At 41.5% G+C, this 20,466-nt stretch overlaps 1 protein-coding gene across 4 annotated transcripts in view; it reads right to left on the bottom strand.

The window, feature by feature from the left end:
• Nucleotides 1-16,273, bottom strand: part of SYT1 (synaptotagmin 1) — a 330,364-nt gene extending 314,091 nt beyond the window's left edge. The window contains exon 1 of one of the 4 annotated variants that reach the window (XM_053404643.1): nucleotides 15,862-16,273. The gene's annotated coding sequence lies outside the window, so the exon portion shown is untranslated. Of the gene's footprint in view, nucleotides 1-15,078; nucleotides 15,345-15,462; nucleotides 15,591-15,861 lie in introns of those variants that run through there. The other 3 variants (XM_053404640.1, XM_053404642.1, XM_053404641.1) reach the window with 3 other exon arrangements.
• Between the last annotated feature and the right edge of the window lie 4,193 nt (nucleotides 16,274-20,466).

Below are 20,466 nucleotides of genomic sequence, written 5' to 3'. Positions count from 1 at the left end.
AGCAAACTGTAGTCATGCTAGCTGAACAGATACAGTATATATCAGCTTTCGTTAGATTGCAAAAAGTTTTTAGTTAGTTACTCATGTAGTGTTTACTTGAACTGTAGGTCTATAGGCATGTACCTTGGGGAAAATCTCATTGAACACCCACCCAGGTTTACTTCTGCATAGATATGCATTGGATTGCACTGTCAGATAAGCAATTAGGATTGTACCTCCCCAAAGCTAATTTAACAGGTGATAGTAATATAAAAATGGGGACCCATTTGTATATTTCTCCAGCCCATGGCAAGAATGCTCCTATTCAGGAGTCATGCCAGCCTGGAGTATGGTAGGTTTCAGGAGGGGTCGAATGAAATATCCTCCCCTCCCCCCCCAGTGAAACCTTTCCTGCTATTAATGTATTTTTAAGACTGATACCCCCTTTTGCCTGAATAATCCTTAAAGCAGTATGCAGTATGGGATTAGGAGGAGTTTGCAGGCTTTTTAGCCGGTTCCCCACTATAAATGATTTCACATATACATACAGTATCCAGGAATGTAACTCCTGAATAAGTTGGGAGATGCCTGTAGGTCACAACTGCAACATTTATATACACTTGTGAATGTTTAAAGCTGTTCACAGACATAATTTGAGCTACATTTTTTCCTGAATCTGGTTGCTGGTGGCAGGATTCTGCTAAGTAAATAAATATTTATGAAGTCATTTTTTTTTTCCTGTCCATGAATCAAAGCTCAACAGATCTATTGTAAAATAATCACACCAGAAGACCCACAGCAAATATGAGAGATTGAGTCAATGAAAGACACTGCAATAATGAGAATTGTTATGATAGCCTGACAGACTCCCTAGTTTTTATTTATATATACCTTAACTTCTTTTCATACGCTTAACTATCATTGCATTTATTTGAAGGATGCGGGAAATGAGTGAGAAAATTTAGAGGCAGATGACCATTTTCGTATGATGGTATTTCACAAGCTACATTGAAATGTTCCTCTCAGACTGTTCTAATTTAACACTTCACTATAGGCCTGATGCAAAATATAATCCTATGACATATCTATTAGTACCAAGTTAAAGAAGATAAATATTATAAGCCTCCAATACACTTGGTGCCTTATTTCCCCCACAGCCAGCTTTCCTGCTTTATATTTTTATAATCAAACTCTTTTTCCTTTGCATTCCCCCACAAACACCCAGTGCTACATTTAAATGTACTTTCACACCCTCGGGCTTTAACATCACAGTCTGTTGCCATTTAAAGAACTGAGATGCCACGAATGTGATGGGGTCATGCATTACCAAAACCATGACTGCCTATTAGTGTTAAAGTTCTGTCCATAAAAGGGATTGGTTCGCCTGGATCAGCTCTGGGAGCTGTGTCTTTATCCTGGCTTGAATTGCCCACAGATCCTGAGAGCTATGAGAAGAAAGAATTGTGACCTACAGGACCTCTGACTTGAGGTCTATAGTATTCAACGACATTGTGCCTGCAAGAAAAGTGGTCAATCAGTTAAAGCCGTGAGCTCATTCCCACTTACCTGGGAGCAGTCATGCATAATATTGCACTGTAAGTGAAAATTCCCAGTTTTTCCCCACAGGTCTATGGGCCAGCTTAAAACAAAACATCTAGTTGCCCCATATTTGTCAATGAGCAACTGGCTTAATACAAGACAGAAGCAGTTTACAGAGTTTTTATCCTAGTCCTATTTAGAACAAATTTGTGATAATTTATGCTCATAGTCATTATGCTCAATTGCAGGATATTTTTAAGATATGATAAGGTGATGTTTTTTTAAGGGCCTACATTTTAAGTTGGATCACCTCCAACTTTTTAACTTTCTAACAAGCTCATTGTAAAAGTTTTAATTACCATTCAAAAACCCAATTCGGGGATCTGGTTTGCTCATTTTTGACAGCTCTGCAGGGATTTCTTGAACAGACACGTCATTTTCTCTATAATAAGGCAAATCTACACATAAACGCTCAGCTCTGAATAATGTGGTTTATTTTAAACTAGCTAGAATCTTCCATCACTAAGACCCTGAAAAGATACCAGCAGTCAGCTGTGGTTTGAGTAAATAAACCACAGTGTCTCACAGGCACGCAGATTGCTGCCATGAGAGTTAGTGAGTTGCATAAATAATGCTGGGTTTGCCATTGGTTTGAAAGCCCCACTTTGCCCTTAAGTGGCTTTGAGGACTACTATTTCACAGCATAATCTGCCTCAACACATTGTTATGAGAATAAAATGTGATGAGTCCCACTGTAATTGCCCTGATGGTTTGGAGGAAAGGATGAGGTGAAACTAGAGCTAAGAATATATGGAGGGAAAAGAATGTTGGAGTGAGAATGGCCCTTCTTTGATGTGCCTAGAGTTCCATCCAAATTCAGTTCCAAAAATGGGCCATTTTCACTATTGCTCCTCTGCCATGGGATGCTCTTCTCTCTGCCACAGTTGAAGCAGCAAACATCCTTTCCTTAAGATGCCTTATGAAGACATGCCAGATTTTTCGAGGATGCATAAGATCAGATTCTGGTTTTTATGTCTGCATTTATTTCTCTTGTTTTATTTCTCTTTAAATATTTTTATATTGTTGTTTTAGAGGTTTTTGTGTAGTATTTTTGTTTATGATATTGTTTGCTGCTTTTCTGTTGTACACTGCTTAGAGGTCTTTTTAACGATTAAGCCATTTATAACTCATCATCTTGTCTCTAGCAGTGACCTAGTGAGAAGCCCCAGCAGCTGGATGCCTGGGGATGTTGCAGCAGTTAGGTTCCTGCAGAGGGTTGCACTAGGTGACCTTGAGGTCCCTTTCAGCAATTGGCATTCAGCAGCATTCTTCTTCTGAACACAGAGGTTTCACTTAGCCATCATGGCTAACAGCTACATACCAACTACAGAACAAATTAATGAAGATTGAAATGTAATCATCCTTCAGACTTAGCACTTACATGACTTTTGCAATATAGTTTTTGGCTCAGGAAACATATTAATATACATGAAAGAGTGTATTTAAGCACATATATTTAATATTAATTTTCATATGGATTCTTTTCTAAAGTTTAATGTAGAAACAGGGTTAGAAAGACTTGACTACACACACACAGTTGTCATGAGCTAGGAACAGAATGATCAATTCTTTCCTACCTATCTTGAGCAAGAATTCACAGGAAAGTCTGGAAACTTAAGTTAGAGTTGAATAACTCCTTGTTGATTGTCTACACTCGTGATCTTGCTGTGGGGCCCCAAGTGAGAAGATATGTGAGTTTCCTGGGAACCACAGGATCAGGGATTGGGGAAACATGTCCAGAGGTATCTTGGTGAATAAGCATTGGCTCAGGTCTAGTTTCTGGGGTGCTTCCACACTGTGGAACAGCTGTTTTTGTTTATAACATCATCATCATCATTTGCTTTTTTCAGAAAATTGAAACTCGCAGCAAATTACAAAAATGAACATTAAAACAACTATAAAAACAAGGGTTTAAAAAGATCTTAAAACACACATGTATCTCAAAAGATGATCCAATTCAACCCCACTCCACTAAAAAATAAGAAGGAAACAAAGATCCAATAACCTGGGAGGACAAGCATATTTTGCCTGGTGCAGGCTCTGTTTTGAGTCACATTAGGGGAGGCAGGCTTTGGGCTATTGGGATCCTGAGCATTAGGCTTTATCAGTCAAAATCAGCACTCTGAATTGGGTCTGGAAACTAACTGGTAGGCAATGCAGTCATTGGTGTCTTGTGCTCAGACCATCTTGCCCCAGTGAGCAACTTGGCTGCTTAATTACACAAAAGTTGAAGTTTCTGAACCATCAACAAAAGTAAAACACAATGCAGTAATCTAACCACAGCACAGAGAACATATGTTAGGCTATCACTATCTTCATGGAATTGTAGAATGAGAGTTCCAGCCCAAATCCCTGCAATGTTTTGCCCAAAGTGTGGCTCGAACCCCTGACCCTGAGATTAACAGTTTCATGTTCTACCAACTGAGCTATCATGGCTGGGCCACTGTCCAAAGTTGATGGAAGGCACTTTTTGCCACCAAAGCCACTTGAGTTTCAAGCAACAGTATTGGATGCATGATGTAGTGATCGAAATGTCCCATTACTTTTCAGCTTCCTTGTCCCCTTCTCCACAGCCCAGAAAACCCAGGTTATTCGCTGTTGTTTTTTACACAGTGGAACAGCTTCACCATTTTCTCTAGCTGTGGACAGCCCATCATGGAGCAGTTCTGGCCTCTTCAGGTCAATAATGGCCTGTATAGATTGTGCTCTAGCAATTTCCTTTACTACGGTTCATCTCTCTTCTCTGGGAATCAATTCTACACTACTTTAACCCTTCTGTTTCCAAATTGCATTGCCCTTCTATCCATTTTCCTCCCTCCCTCCTTCCCCCCCCCAAAAAAAATGCAGCAGGGGAACAATCATGACTGGGAAAACAGTGAGGGGAGTAATTAACCCTCATACTAAGTTCCCACACCATCTGGGGTTAGGGAAAGGGATATTGATAATTTGACTATGCTGCTGGAATGGTATTTGGATTCCAAAAGTATCAAAGTGAAGTTACTGTTCTATGTGCAGCTTAAAGCAGAGCAGCAATGACCGGCTACTGTTAAATCGTTCGCATCTGGAAGTACCCTGGGTCGAGCTCTTCTGTGACCTTTGTTGCTGATCCCTTCGATTTGACGGGCCCCTCATCATTAAAGTCAGTCTGAATTGCTGCCTAGGGTACGAATCATGACTAACAGTCCCTAAGCATGCATCATTTTGCAAATTGTCGAGACTCAAAATGGAAGGAGCTTCTCACAGGCAAACAGAGATGGCAGGTTAATAACATTCAGTCTGATTAGGGCCTTTCTGCAATGGCTACGAAGCAAGTAAGAAGCATCTGTACAAGGTATAGACTAGTATGCTGGACATACACTGAGGAGTTGTGGTTGTCTTTAATCTATCACCCACTGCCCTCATTCGTATGATGATAATTCTGGAACCCTGGTGATGTATAAAAGAATTGGAAACTGACTTACAAAACTGAATTTTTTTGGCTTATGAAACAGATAATGGAGGTATTTCTAGTGGGAAACAGATATAATGAGTCCTTTACATAATTGCGTTTCAAACGATCATAACAGTATTTCATTAATAAAGGGTCTATCTAAGTAAGTACTATGTATGTTGAATGGAGAACATGTGATCTACAGATGAAGGGAGGTAATAAATTTACCTTATTCAATGAATGAATAAATACATTTACAAAGTTTGACGAAGAACAAAGGGGTTAGAGCCCTGACTGGAGAATTGCTAACTAGCTGGTACAACAGACTGGGAATCAAGATAGGACACAGAATGGCCACTTACATTCAGAAAATATGGGAAATGGATCACATCATTTCCTATACAACTGGAAGAAACCAAAGGAAAGGATCTGACCCTAACTCATATCCATATGACTGACACAAATATACAGGTATAACTGTTTGGTAAAAGTTCCCTCATTAATTTGGACCCTTTCTCCAGGTGACCCGAAACTCAAGCTTGCTTCCAAAAACAGACCACAGCTCCAGTTTTCTACCCTAGCACAGTCAGCCTGATTCACATTGCCTACTATCGATCAAACTCAAACTACCTGTCTTTAGGGATCTCTGGCATTTCCTACCAATTTGGGAGTTTGTCCACCCTATGAAAGGTGTGGGAAACCTTTTTAAGTTTGAAGGCCACATACTCTTCTGGGAAACCGTCCAAGGGATGTATGCTAGTAGCATTATCAAAATCCAGAGAACATTACAGTGAGGCAGGACACTTAGGGTGTGAAGCAGAGTCCATGAGAGGTGTGGACTAGGCAGAGGGGGCATGGCCTGGGGAGTATTCCAATGGCCAAATAGAGAGGTCTGGAGAATTGTGTTTGGCCACCAGGCCTGATGGTTCTCATGCCTGTCCGGTCACACTTCCCCCACTCATCTGCAAAACATTTCGAAAGTGCTTGATTGTTTTGTGGCATCTTCAGAAATTGAGTTTCCCCACCCTGCCCTGCATCTTTACTTTCCTCCCTGCTTGCTGACTCATTTCATCTTTTGCATCTTCCCTTCTGCTTTTGCCAATGCTGCCACCACACGATGGCCTTAACAGTCTTAGCAGGGACTATGTGTTGGCAGGGCAAGGAAGGAGAGCAACAGAAAAGGCAAGCCATCTTTGTGTTTTGTCTAGCTGGTGGGGTGCCATTCACAAGCTGTAGACCACATGCTGCTCACCCCTAAGAACCAGTCGTGCACATTACTAGCACAATTTTGAAGCCAAGAAAGCCTAACAATAACTGTAAACTGTCTTAATGAACAGGCCTCCAGAAAGGACCAAATTCTTGAATGGATTGCCCATTTTAATGGGAAGCACCATGTTTTCAACCCCCAGGTGCTTTGGTGCTAAAACTGGTCCTCTTATGAGTATTATAATATATGCCAAGCATTTTGAAATATGTTTTTTTAGGCTAACCTTCTCAATCACTTGCCAAGTCCTTAAAACCATGACAAGAGAAGGAACATAAAGAAAAATAATACCTGGTCAAGACATTTAAGCCTGCCCTGTCTAGATGATTGACAATGTAAAACTTGATTTGTGAACCTTTCTTCACTATTTATTGTAATTCAGTTAAAGGTATGCTAAGATTTAGAGCAATCTTTACAGGTCAAATATATTTAAATGCATTGACTCCAGGGATCACTTTCAGAGCTGTGTTTTAAAAGTACAAAGAGAGAGAGAGTTAGGCAGAGCTAGAGAACCAAACAGTGTCAAACGCCAACTCACATCATCCACAGGCAGCATGGCCAATGATCACGGATGATGGGAATTGTGGTCCAACAACATTTAGACAGCCACTGGTTCTCCAGCTCTGGTTTCAGACTTAGATATCTAACACCACATTCCTATTATGGCAGAACTTGCAGAGAGACACTTACACCTAAGCCAGCAGATCAGTGGCGTAGCGTGGGGGGTGCAGGGGGGGCCAGCCGCACCGGGCTCAACATCTGGGGGTTAGGGTTAGGGGGCGCAAATCCACGGGTTAGGGGGCGCAAATTACTTGCCTTGCCCCGGGTGCTGACAACCCACACTACGCCACTGCAGCAGATACAAGCAAATAATCTGTTTACACACAGGTGGTTTAATCATTGGAGCAGTATTTTTGGTCTACTTTTAGACCTCCCTTCATTCCATAGGATCTCAGGGAAATGGCACATCAAGATTAAAGAGGACACTTCCATAACCAGGTACACTGAAAACTGAAGCAATCTTCTGTGAGTGCAATCACTGAGATATACAAGTGGACCACTCCCTTGAGATGCCACTTGTACATATGAGTCAATGTAGGTAACATATTAATTAGTACACTGGGGTCACTAACCTTTTCATACCCATGGGCCCATTTGGCAAACTGGAGAAACTGTCATGGCCACCATGAACATGCCATGACTTGTTTCCATTGTGACCCATAAAAGATTGTTGGTAGCATAATTGTGAATTGGGAGCACAGCTGAAAAGGAAATAGTCCTCTCACCAAAATTGCACCCCAAGCCTAATTTCAGCAGGGGCGGGGGAGAATGTGATAGAACCTTGCAGTGCCGGGGAAGGACCCATTCTGCATACCAATTGTGAGAAACATCAGCAACAGCCTGGTTGAGGAATTCAGGGAAAATAGGAAGCTGCTTTATACCACACCAAGCTGTCCATCCATCTTGCCCAGTCCTGCCTACTCTGACTGGCAGTGGCTCTTTGGGGTACTAGGCAGAGAGGTCTTTTGTATCACCCACTAACTGATCATTTTAACTGGAGATGTCAGGGACTGAAACTGCACGTTCTTAACCACTGAGCTATTCCCCCTCCCTCTCTGGGCAGTCACATTCAGGCTAGAATAGTTTCCTCTGAGACCAGTAATGCTAAGACATTAAGCACAGAGTTCCATTTGGGACATCTGAAAGCAAGATTACTATACAGTGGTACATCGGGTTAAGAACTTAATTCGTTCCGGAGGTCCGTTCTTAACCTGAAACTGTTCTTAACCTGAGGTACCACTTTAGCTAATGGGGCCTCCCACCGCTGCCGTGCTGCCACCACACGATTTCTGTTCTCAACCTGAAGCATCTGTAACCTGAAGCATCTGTAACCCGAGGTACCACTGTATGCACCATTCAATAGTGCCTCTTTTGACTTCCACTAAGAGCAGCAGCTGAGACAGGAAGCCCACCCAGCAAGATAGTTGAATACCCCCCCCCCGGAAACAACTCGTCCAGTGGGGCGGAGCTGCAATGCTAGCTTCCTGGCAGCAAGGTTGATGCCATCAGTGAGGTTGGTGTGGTCTGTGCCAGCCTCTCCACAACCTTGCTCTTCTCCCTTTCTGTCCTGGTGAGTGGCAGCAATCCTGCTACCAGGAAGATGGCATTTCAACTCCCTCAAACAACGCAATCCCTTTCTGAGTATCCTCACTGTCCATTTTGTTGGATTTTAGGCATGTTGTAAAATAGAAAAAACAGAGATTTGAAATAAATCTCTAATATTAAATAGCGACGACACAGCCAAAATATCTGTTCTGCATTAGGCACATCTCTATCACTGAGTATGTTCCCATTAGAATGAGAAAAATGTGAATTCATTTTTTCTGGAAGTTTCATGTGACAGTATCCTTCTACCAGGAACCATGTGAGAATGAGCAAATTCTCACACGTTTGTTCTCCCAAATAAGCACGTGCCTGAAGCATTTTAACAGCTGTATTAGCCTCCTAACTTCAAACCTAGACATTAAAAACATTTTAAGGCAGCAAATCTTCAAAAGGAGGAAATGCCACTTTAACACTCTTAGCAAGAATGTTAAAAACAGACCCCAAGCTGAAGCAATTATTTTGTACATTGGCCTTAATCAACCTGGTGCCCTCCAGATGTTACAGACTACAAATTCCATCAGGTCCAACTCAAAACATCTGGAAGGCGGCAGGTTGGTGCAGGTTGTTAAACATGTAGGCAGCATACAACAGGCAAATATACCTAACTTCTTGTTTCTCGTCACCCTTGAAAATGTGTAATAGTAATGGATTTCCTGTCTTTATATTGGAATGCTTTTAACAGGCTAAATTGAACTTCAGAGAAGGACACATATGAGACATCTGTAACAGCCAACCCAAGTATGTTGGGAGGAACACCCTAAAAAAAAGAGGAAATGATGAGATATAGAGATGCATCAGTGTAAATCTGTCCATTTGTTAGTGAAATCTGAAAAATAATAATCTGATGCCTCCAAAAATTAGAATAGCTGCTTTGCTAGCAAACAACAAAAAGCCCTACTTAGAACAAAGATTCAGCCTAATGCAAATTAAACTGGATTTATTATCAATCCCTCAGAATTGGCTGCTCACATTAAAAATGAGAATTACAATAGGTCCTTCACTGGAGAGCAACATTATGCCAAGAATTAGTGTTCAGTTTTGTATGGGTTTATTAATATATTTTATTCAGAAATTTAGCAGGAGAAAGACCAAACAACTGGACGAAAAAGGAGAAAGACATTTTGGTGGCAAGGTTGAACCCTTCCAAGCACCGCAGCCACGACTTCAGGAATTGGACAGATCCCTCTTAATGAACAGTTTGTTCCTCTACAAGCCAGCTGGTGTGATCTGGGTGAGCAACATCCTTTTTTAAGGTTACAGCTTTTAATAGCACTTTTGCGTTAAGCTAACATGCTCGGCACTTAACTCCAATAGTCACTAAACATTTTTACAAAGAAGCCAGTGCATTTTCTTCTAAGCTGAATAATATGTTTGTCAATATTTATAAGCAATGATTAATATATATGCAAATAGTATACATTTATTACCGCAGCTATTTTAAACAAGCAAGGCCAACTTGGGAGTATTATTTTCAGTACATTTAGTAAAAACAAATTAGAAGTCTGGAAAATCACAATCAAGCCAGATGGATTAGGTCCCTTAAAGCTTTCCCCCCTCATCTATGTGGCTTTCTTGGAACACTTTTCTTTCAGCACTTAATCAGGAAACTAGCAAAAAGGAGAGACTTGTATATACACATCAGTACAGAAAACAGCATTCTAATTTCACTTTGTAAACCATTTTTAAAAATGAACCAAGATGCAATACAAGGCTGCTGAAAGCCTTAAGCAGTTTACCATGAAGATTTATTTGACCTCCATTGAGGTCTTTGACCTCTGTTTTCCCCTCTTATGACTTTGTTCTTTCCACTAAACACTTTACAAGTTCAAATGAAATAATTGTATTTTCAGCCTAGTACTATTATTTACCAGCTTTGAAATTTTTTAAAAAAGGTGCAGGGGATGATCACGCACTCCCTGCTCCTTGGAGTGCCACTTGACCCCACTCACCTGCTCACACAAATGCACACATTCCCATTCAGCATAAGAAAGAGTGCTCTCTAGAGCACTTAACCCATTAAACATTAACATCAGTCAACAATTTCAGAAATTTGGAATATATATTTTGAGCATGGCTAAAGTTCCTGGTTTGTATCCACCAGGGTTTTGCACCAACAAAAAGCATGTCTGCTTGTGCAACTCAAGGCACCTGAGTTTTGCTTTAAAAAAAAAACCTACTCACTGCAGCCCCCTGGAACCCCTTAAAATGCTTTCGTTGGGAGATCCTCTGGAAGGGTGTGGGTTAGGGTGCAAACGACTGCAGTCAGCAGAGGGGAATCAGCAAAAGTTAGATGCTGTTTGTCACATTAGCATAAGGACCTCCTTGCTACTGCAAAGCTACCATTAGATTCAACCCCCTAAGACTAAGAGGTACACCTCAAAACCTGCAATCTGTATAAAACCAAGAACCCCTACATCACAATGATGAGTTCTAACTTTCTATCTGGCCAGGCAATGTTTGTGCTAGGTTTGTGGGTTTGTTATAGTTACTTGCAGAAGAGGTGAAGTAGCAAACATATTAACATAAGAAGAGTCTGCTGGATTAGGTCAGTGGCCCTTCTAAAGCAACATTCTGTTCTAACAGAGGCCAACAAGATGCTTGCAGGAAGCCAGCAAGCAGGACAGGAGTGCAACAGCACTCTGCCCACCTGCGATTCCCAGCAACTAGTATTGAGAAGAACACTGCTATTTAATAATTAGCTGGTTAAATAATTGTACTGTGTGCTGCTTTATTACTTAAGCATTTTTCTCTCTGTGGCAACTCTGGCGGAAGGAGAAGTGGACTACAGGTTTCTCGAGTATCTACACATTCAAGAAGTGAGAGGCAGAGCTCCCTCTAGAAGAGAAAATAAGTAATTCCCCATGGATGTCACTTAAAGGAACAGGTTAAAACCAAACAAAAAATGACAGATAAGAAATGCTAAAAATCCCAGAGCAATTTAAAACCAATCTACTTAAAACTGATATTGTCTGAGGGGTTTGGGTCGCAATCCTCAAAACAGTTTTTTTTAGCGTAAGCTCACCATGGTCAATGGGACTACCGCTAATGAAAACTGGGATGGAAAGCTGAAATGCTTTTTATCATTATACGGTATGTTACAAAGAAAAACCCAAACATGCATAGCTGTTTCAAACTGAAATGCACACAAGACCTGTGCATTTGTAAATCTCCCACTTCTGTTATGAACTCTGCAAAAGATTACATTTTGTTTGAGTGATAACTTTTTCACACAATGACCTCTCTTCAAATCCACCTAAATCCTAGGCAATGGGAAGATTTAGAATCTAAAATTTAGATGGACTGCATATTAGTACTGTGTCTATCTGGTAGCTTTGCATCAAAATAATCGTTGAAGGTGCCCTTAAAAAAAATCATGCAGACTCCATATTTTTTGCAAGTGTTATGCTTCCATACAAGAAACAATATTATTTTGTTTTTTAAAAATCCCCTCCAACTGACTGGCGCATAGCATGAAAATAAGACTTATCTTCAGCTGTTCAGATTACATTTGTACATAAAAATCCCCAAAATATTTGCTTACATAATACTGTATTTAGTCACTTAAACAATTTAAGGTGAAGCATTCTTTATAAATACCATAGGTACATACACATCCACGCATTATTTCAAAAGCTTTTCGTGTACGAATTTCTAAGAAATTAAGCTGTTCTGGAAACAGAATAATACTCAAACAAACAAATCTTTTAGAGGACCAACAAAATGCAAATTACCGCCATTCCTCTACATGCCTACTCAGAAGTAAGTCCTATTAAGTTAATGGGGCTTACATCTCGGTAAGTAGGTAGAGAATTGCAGCTTTATTCATACATTTTTTACTTCTAGAATTGTATACTAAGGTCACAGAGTCTACAACTCTGAGAAATATATATAGTATTATCAGGGTGGGGGGGAGTCACCATTAGAATACTAGACATAGTGCCTTGGCTGGAAAAAAATATATAGTCATCATCAATATTTAGCAACACATAGAACTCAACTTTCATAATACCTTATGGGAGTATTTGTACACTTGCTTGTTGAGTATTTTAACACTTCAGTCTCAGAATACTGTATGTCTCAAATAATAAAACTGAGTTTGCTGTTTTTTAATCCTCATTTATCATTGTATAAATAAAAAAAGGCTACAACATGAACAAATGTTTCAATTTCCATTTAAAGCCACATCAATCATACTGGGGCTTCAAGAAGGGTAACTTGTAAAACATGTCTTTAAATTCTGCACAATATTTGTAATAAACTAACTGTATAAATCCATCAACTACCATTAACCTTGATTTGGTTATTAGTATTATTCTAGTAACTGGATAAATAGGTATATACTTTTCTCAGCTCTCCATCAAGTAGTCCCCTTCTACCTCTGTATCTCTCCAACAACCTTTGCTACAAACTCCATGCAAGATACTTATATGTGGAATTTCAGCAGTCTTACGAACCATCAACATACAATACAGCTTTATCCCATAACTCTTGTTATATATTTGATATGAATAACTGTCAGATGAGTTAAGCATGACATATTTTGTATTCGCTTAGTGGGAAGGGGGAGAGAAGAGTCAGGCTTTGAACTGTGGGATCGAACTCCTAATTCTGGCATAAAATCTCTTAAAACAGAGCTAGCAGGTTGTCATCATTCATTAACAAAGCTCACTTAAGCGCTCTTTTAATGTGTAGGAAGATTAGGTTGGAATGAAATAGCTACAGAGAAGCATTTCATGCTTTTGCAACTGCAACACTCATAATTTCCAACAGCATGCCATTATCCTATGTCCTGTGGCTCTATTTCAAAATTTGCTCTGTTCACAGTATCTGCCTCCTGTTATGGTTTTTACTAGAAACAAATTAGGTTCGAAGACCTCTTATAATGGAGTAGACTCGTTGACAATTCAATGGAAATACACCAGAGCAGATGAGTACTATGGGTGACTCCCCATTCTACTTCTCAATTCTCAAGTCATGTATGTTTCATACATTCCAAGGTACCAGAACAAAGTAATATGCTACCTTAATCTAGACCTCACCCTAGGCAGACACTTCTTTCCCCCAGACTAAAACAGCAACAACTCCTAAATGTCTCCCTAGACATAAAACTAGGTCAGGTGTAAATAAGAAAAAGTCTTGCAGCACCTTAAATATTCTAGCCTTCACGGTGCCACAAGACTTTTCATTGTTTTTGCCACAATAGATGAGCATAGCTATCCCTCTGGAATAGATCAGGTGTACTTATTCATTTGAGACACTGTATTTCTTAGCAATCTGAAGTCTCCTGAAGGTTTTGCTTTCTGTCTCCATTCCAGCATAATGAATGGATGTCAAACATACAAATATTTAGCAGATATAATTCACTGCCAGCACAGCTAGATGATATCTCTTTAAAACATCAAGTTTCAGCTGCTGTGGTTTTAAACATAGGATTTAAGATTAACCCTGTGAGGCTTTCTGTTGACTCAACCGAACGTATGTCCTTATAATCTGTTTGTTAGATCCGATTTAGAATTAAAAATAACTCTTGCCATTAACAATAGTCAAGAAGACACAGAGAATCTGGGCAAAACTAGGACAGCTTTTCATCGGCTCGAAATGTGGTTGCACAAATAAGGCTCATGCTGTGGGGTTAAAACACCTAAGTATCTAAAACGACTATATACTGGCTGACCTCTGAAGAGAACCCAGAGTGTTTGAAAAACATGGAAACAGCTGCTGAAATATGGCATTTTCTACTAAAATCCACAAAGTCAGAAGCACAGAGGTCCGTTTCTCTCCTCCAGTCACAAATCAACATTAAGAAAACAAAACTTGACATCTTCCCATGACAATTGGAAGGAAAGATTTATTAGAATGCTAATACCGTCTACAGATTGTGGCCATGTATTTTTGTTCTCTGCTCATTTAGAACTATACTTGGAAAGCTTTCCAGTTACATTTACCTAGAGACTTCTTCCTACCACTTCCCATCTGACAGAAATCACTCAGCTGGGTCTGATGAATAATGGTAAAAGGCAGCTTGTATCAGCAATGATTGAATTACAGAATGTTGAAGATTACAGAATGCTATGAAGCCTCATTCCAATGAGTTTGCTTAATTTACGTACTATACTCCAGTAAGCGGCTTGATGTCTTTATAAGAAAACATCAAGAGACACTGTATTATTAAGGGAGAAAATAACCAATTTCATAACTTTTTTTTACTTGTTTAACTTTTTGTTAACATGCAAGTGAGCATACATGCATTTGTTTTTAACCACACCACTAACACCATATGGCATGGATATATTATCAATAGGCCATTATAAATTGCCCCAAGACGAAGAAAAAAGACTAAGAAAATTATGAAGGAGAAATAAAGGGGCATGCTTAATGTAAATACAAATTTTAAAATCTTACAAGGAAGGGTAGATCAGAGATCCATGACAATCAGTATTTTCAAAAGCATCACTTTAGTCATGTGCCATTACCACAACCATCACAACCAAAACCTTGCCCGTCCTTTAGGGAATACTGCCGGAGAATAACACCTATTTCTGTATCAAAGCTTACAATGCTGTGCATCTGAAAGGATGCAACTGAAATCTTAAGCTACTAATCAAACATATTGGGGTTTGAGGGTTGGTTGGTTTAGTACCTGATGTTGGAAATTGTTGATGCAGAAACTCTTTCTTTATCAAATAATCAATGGTTAGGAGAAGAGATGTGAAATCAGAGGGGTCGACACTTTAAAAATGAACTGCAATTAACTCCCCCCCCCAAACACCCCCTTTGTTGTTGTTGTTCCCTGGGGAAAAGGAAAACAAGTAGCAAACAGATCCTTTCGGAAGCTGAATCCCCTTCAACCCGTCAGCAGGAGCTTTGAAGATCTGCTTCCTGCCTTATAAGCAGTTTCATTGCTTTGGACACTGCTTTGAGCCTGTTTCCGTCACTGGGTTGCAGGCAGGATTCATTGCCCCCCCCCCGTCCGCCCCACGTCTCCACCCCTCCCCCTCTTTCCATTTCACCCCATGTCACCCACCAGCTGACTTTTCCTCCAGAAGAGAAACAGTAGGTGGGTGGAGGGCTTTTCGGAGCGGAGTGGGTGGAGATTGTCAGACGTCCACCCAGCCCAGCTTCACCCCACCGTTCTCACCGCCGTTGCTTCCCCCAAGTCAGCAGCCACGGGCCAAACTGCTTTCCCAGGGTCTGAGGGAGAAACATGTGCTGCCCCCCCAGTCGCCCTTTCCAGAGAGAGGCCACCCGGGTGCTCCTCCTCAGCCTGGCTCCCAGCTTCCTTCTCTCTCCACAAACACGAGACACGACGCACACACAAACGCACACTCCGAGAGACCCCGGCCGAGCCAGGAGGCAGGAGGGAGCCGCCAAGAAGCCCCTCCAAGCAGCAGCAAGCAGTGCCTCTCCACGCTCGCTGCCTTACCTGGCAACCGGCGAAGCGGGCGCGCTCTGTCCTTCAGAGCCTTTCTCTCTCTCTCTCCCTCGCGCGCTGCGCCTCTCCCGGGATGGCAGACTTCAATAACAAAGCCCCGCCAAAATAATAATGGCACTCAAAAGTGTGCGGGGACGCCAGTCACCTCCCACACACCCCGCGCGCGCACGCACGCACACCGGCGCCAGGAGCAGGTCCGCGTAGTGTCCCCCCTCCCTCCCCTCCCCGGCTCGCAGCGAGCTGGGCTTTGCGTTGGGGGTTAAGTTTCAGCCGCTGCTGGCAGGCAGGCAAGCAGGCAGGCAGGCAGGCAGGCTGGCTAGGAGGAGGGGGAGGAGAGGCGCCGGGCGGGGAGGGGGGCCGGGCCGAGCCGAGGCCGGAGCATCACGGGCTCTGCAGCTTCTCCAGGAATCCCTCCACAGCGAGGCAAGAGCATCATCGCCCAGCCGCCGCGGCCCCATTGGCCGGGAGGCGGGGCTTGCTCGCCGCGCGGCCAATCCGCCGGCCGGATTCCTAGGTGGGGCTTTGCTTAGGCGGCAGCTGCGCCCATCCCATGGCTACGTTCGCCTTTCCATCGCTCTGCTCTCGCCTCCCCCCCGCCTCCGCCCAGCAGCCCAGCGCTCTCTTCCAGCGGGGAGATGCTGGGGGGGGGGGCTGGGGAGGGAGTTCCCTGCGAATGACAACCAAGGACATCAAACTGGTCTTTGGAATTGTCAAAGGGTGTGTGAGAGAGAGAGAGACTGGGTGTTTGTGTCCCAGAACCTCTCTCTCTCTCCACCTTAAACTCAAGCTCTGCAATGGAAAGGCAGTCGCCCGGGTGACCTGATTCTCTCTCTCTCTCTCTCTCTCTCTCTCCACGTCCCGCTCCGCCTTCTTCTCTATCTCCCACTCCCCGCCCCCCCCCCCTAAATCTCAGGCAATTTACAGCATGGCATTTTCAGACCAACAAAAGAGAGGCATCGAAAGGGAGATGCAGGAGCTGCCGTGGGGAGGGGCAAATTGAAAGCAAAATCTCCTCACCCCCCGAACAAGTAAGGGGCTACCTCTTTTCCTGTACGCTGAGGCTACCGAAGCTGATCATGCATTCATTTATTTATTTAATAAAAGCCATCTTTTTCCTTTGCAATGCTACAGGGATTTGCCTGAGCTAAGGGGGAAAACACCCTCTCTCGCTGTCTCGCGCTCTCTCGCATTATCTTTCTCCCACATTCTTTCTCTAGCCATAGTAAAACTAATCTCGATCTGAATTGTATGGACTTTATAGCTTTCAGGGTTGAAGTAAAGTAGAAAGCGTCGTTTTCAGAGGTCTTTACAGCTTGTGTTCATTATGAATTGATCAGATAATTGCTCTGTAACAACACGTTCGGTTAAGCACATTTTTGTTTTCTTTTTAGTGGGTTACAAGTGTCCAATTAAGCTATGAACCGGAGCTACCCTAAAGCTCTGAGGAAGTAGGCAACTGTAACTAGTAAAAATGACTACATAAACTAAAACATTTAAAATGTTATGCTACGTTTTTGCCATGGGGCATCATAGTCAAAACTGTCATTTGGGTAGCTGCTCCTAATCTATCAGCATCCAGAGCGGTATCTTCTGGGGCTGCACATGTGAATGCATGCACTCTCCTCCTTAAGTTCTGCCACAAAGTTATAATCTAAAATTAGAATTTCTAGTGTTCTACTTTCTAAAAGTTGTGACTAGTCAAATGTTACATGCCAGACACATGAGTTACATTATAGAGGCCACCAACCTCCTATGTACTATGTCCATCCCATTTCAATGAGAGAATTTGCAACATGTGGACTGAGGTGTATAGTGGCAGTAGAAATCTGAACTGTTTGATAGCCTTTGTGGAAAACTTTCCATCTACCAACAGTAATAAGGAGCTGTCCTATAAGTCAAATGAATGGTCCATGCTATTATCCCTGATCGACAGCAGCCTCCAAGGACTTTCTGGGTTAATTTTTCCAACCCTTCCTAGCTGCAAACCTGTGTGTGTCAGGAGCCTCTGAGTGGATGCTCATCTCTTTGCCCATCCAAACCCACCTGCCCCTTCTAGACACTATAAAAATAGCTAATTTTGAACATACTTTATCTCTGCCTGAAGAGTTCTCCAAGCCATGCCATGGTGGTCTATGCACCACACTGCATGTAAGAAGGATGCTGTCCACTGAGTAAGTGCTGAAAACTCACTTTGAATTACACTTCTCTAGGATCAGTTAGAAAAGCAATGCTATCCTTTGTTTCCAACTCAACTTGCTATTTTCTCTATTTATCTGAAGTCTTTAATTTAAAAATATTTCAAAATAAGAGGGCTGCATTTGATTGAACCACAAAATCACAGTGGGTGTTGTCCAACATTGGACATACTCAGAGTGGGCTTACTGAAACCAATGGACTTAGGTTAGTTAAGTCCATTGATTTCAAAGGGTCTACTTCAAGTATGATTAATGTAGCGATCATCCAGGAAGACTATCACACTAGATATTAAGTTATACGAAGAAAATGTTTCAGCACCCAACTTAATAATGAGATTATGAGTACAGTTCAGGAAGAGAAGGGATACCTATGATGTTAAAAGCTTTGAATATGCATTTTGGATAGTCTCACAAGTTCTAAAGAAATCCCCTACATGAAGGATGTATAAAGAACTAAATACTTTCCTTTTCACACTTCAGTATAATTTGCAAAACAGTGGCCTGTTGATCTTCCATGTGATGAGATACATAAACTCCGTAGACACACAGCATTTGCATACATCATCACAATGGAGATGCACAAATCACTGCTTCCCACATCAAACTGGAAGGGAAGAGGAGGAATTTCACATTCTCTGCTGGTGCTTCATTGTAACATACAAAGTCACACACTACACTTTTTAAAAGCATACCCCTTTCTCCATATTATCACACACACACCCTTTAAAATATTGTGCTGCTGCCTTTTCCCAAACCTTTTCTTTCTTTTGAGAGTATTGTTAAGGTTGCTGAGGATATGTGCTGTAGCAATTTATGGTTATGATTATGATTAAAATTATGGCCCACCCTTCATCAGCAGATCCCAATACAGGTTACAACAATTTAAAGTTTAGGATTTTAAAAAGGTTGAAACTGATCACAGTTGCAAGAATAGGGTGAGTCTGGAAAACTCACATCTCAGGTGTCAAAAGCTAGGGTAAAGAAGTGCATCTAGATTTAAATATTTCCAGGGTGATATTTCCAGTGCAGTCAAGGCAAAATCATGTCACCATGTGTTACCAAAGGAAGTGTTAAATAAAAAATGACAATGGTTGCATCCCTATGCAAGCATACCTGAGTATAATCCACTGAACTCTATCTGAAATCTTTGGGACTTCCAAACAGACATGAACAGAATTGCATTGTGTGTTACCAGATGTTCTTGCTTTTGATAGAAAGCACTACTGTTACCATGATTATTTTATTCCTGTGCTACTAATTTCAGATACCAGCTGCAGTGTTGATATTGCAGTACTAGTATTTCATATTTATTAATGACAGCTCCCACATTTCATTCACTGAAGGATTCTGTAAAGAAGTGATGCACAACAAGAAGGTGGTGGATGACAAATCACAGAACTCAAAAAGCCAATACAGTATACCTAAATTAATTGCATGTACCTATTTTTAGGAAGTAATGCAGACAGACAAATATATATACTTTCTTAACCTGGTGGTGTTTCTCAATGTATTATACCATGCCTTGAGTGATATCATAATGGCAATCAGGATCCTTGGTGCTGTTTCTTAACAGGACTTTCTAGAAGACCTGTGGCATAGTTTTCAGAAGTGCTTATATCGAAGCAAGTATTCAATATTTCAGCCTAGTTGCAAAAGTGGAACATGGATTAATTTCTAAGAGGAAAGCATTGAAAGTATATTTTTCACAATGGATGCATATTGATGATTAGAAAGGTTCAGAGTGCCTTTACCCTGATTCCCATGGAGCTTTCCTTGATAACTGCCAGCAGTCTTGTAAAACGCATTCTGTCCATTTGCATCAGCTGTGTCCATTGTTCTTCATTTTTCTGCTTTTATGTTATAAAAATCATACTTTTGATTTTGCTACAGTGTTTATTACTAATGCCAGCTTTGCACTGACATAATGTACTTGTGATGCTATGCGCTCACAGAAGCACAATAGAAAACAAGGCAACACCAGCAACCCATTGCACTGTGTTCATGGCAAGACACCCAAAGCCCAAGGGTAGTCCTTGAGCCAGATCACAACACAGACATCATTGTCCCCAGGGAATTAACACTCCCTTGAGCCTGCTTGCTACAGCAGCACCAGTTCAGACTAAGCCTTTGGTGGAACAAGTTGTCTGGCTCTGTCCAGGGTCCTGAACGTTCTGCATCTGACTTTGTTCATCAGCTTAGGCTGATATGTTAGCTGTGGTTAGGCCTGGAAAACTGATCTGGTCACAGCTATCCAAGTCCAAATAGCATCTAGACAGGACTACTGAAAAGTGCTCTGTGAATGGATGACCTTGTGGGCTATGCAAAAACTACAACTGGTGCAAATAGCATCTATGTTGCTAACTGGCTGAAGCATTGGGGAGCATATCTTGTCAGTTTCCTA

Source organism: Podarcis raffonei, chromosome 10 (assembly GCF_027172205.1).
Source record: "Podarcis raffonei isolate rPodRaf1 chromosome 10, rPodRaf1.pri, whole genome shotgun sequence".
In the NCBI taxonomy this organism is placed as follows: Eukaryota; Metazoa; Chordata; class Lepidosauria; order Squamata; family Lacertidae; genus Podarcis; species Podarcis raffonei.
This window is presented reverse-complemented; position numbering and strand designations above follow the sequence as displayed.